The following is a 1,458-nucleotide window of genomic DNA, read 5'->3' on the forward strand; positions in this document are numbered from 1 at the left end:
ACTTTTAAATTTGAGCCTTAGAGGCTACTTGGTGAACTGTTCTTATCTGACATGCAGCAAAAAATTACTACTTCTATATTATGCTACTAATGCATTCTATATATCTCAAGATTTTCTTATGGTTTATCATTTGTCTTTTTATTTTGTTTAAATGTTAACAATTTTAGAAATATGCACATCTTTATATTATAAAGAATTTCTATTTCAAAATATAAAATATCCTAAATTTGTCCCAATTGTCCAACATGTCTTTAGTGTAAGCATTTTCTTTATGTGGGCCCTACATTTTTAAAAAATTTATTCTCAGATTTTCCATACTTTGTTGTTTTTAAAAATTAAATTACTCTAGGTTGAATTGGATAGCTGTCAACATATGTCATTATTATTTTGTCTGGCCACTCTAGTACATGTATTAAGAACCTACTATGTGCAATGCAATTGCAAGTCTCTGAAAGCAAAATAGTCCTTGCTTTTAAGGAGTTTACACATTATTGCCAAATAAGTAAGATTTTATTCTTTAGATACTATTTTGTGAACTCCACATTTCTAGAAGCTCTCTTCTTCATCTTCTTTTAGCTCCCCATTCCCATGTGATGCATTTAGTAATAGTTATAATTGTTCCTTTTCAATAGATATGATGGTATTTCTTATCAAAATATTTTCAGTTTTACTATAATTTCTTCTGTGGTTTTTAAACTGCTCTAAAAGAAAAACAAAACCAATAAAAAGTACTGCTAGTAAAGTGTTGAATAATAGCATCATTCTTGTCTAATCCTTGACCATAATTAAAAATAAATCTAATCTTTCACCATTAAGTTTGAAGTTTTTAATAGATTTTTATACATATTTTAGTAAGTAAATAGTTAAATTTAAATTTGTTACTATATTTTGTAATCACAAATGCATGTTAAATATTCTTGAATGTTTTTATCTAACAAGATGATGTATGATATTTTTTACTTTTATTCAATAAAGATAATTAAATTGAACCATCTTTCCATTCCTCTAATTAATCGTATTATTAGAATATTGTACTTTAGTGTCAGTTCTACATTTTGTTATAATCATCAATTATTATAAAATATAGACTGTAAATGATAGCTTCCTGACTTTCATTATGCATAAAAAGTAATTTAGATTTTATTTATTTATTTTTTTTTTAAAGTTTTTTTTTTTTAAGTTTTTTTTTTTTGCATTTTTCTGAAGCTGGAAACAGGGAGAGACAGTCAGACAGACTCCCGCATGCGCCCGACCGGGATCCACCCGGCACGCCCACCAGGGGCGACGCTCTGCACACCAGGGGGCGATGCTCTGCCCATCCTGGGCGTCGCCATGTTGCGACCAGAGCCACTCTAGCACCTGAGGCAGAGGCCACAGAGCCATCCCCAGCACCCGGGCCATCTTTGCTCCAGTGGAGCCTTGGCTGCGGGAGGGGAAGAGAGAGACAGAGAGGAAGGC

The sequence above is a fragment of the Saccopteryx bilineata genome, chromosome 5 (assembly GCF_036850765.1).
Source record: "Saccopteryx bilineata isolate mSacBil1 chromosome 5, mSacBil1_pri_phased_curated, whole genome shotgun sequence".
In the NCBI taxonomy this organism is placed as follows: domain Eukaryota; kingdom Metazoa; phylum Chordata; class Mammalia; order Chiroptera; family Emballonuridae; genus Saccopteryx; species Saccopteryx bilineata.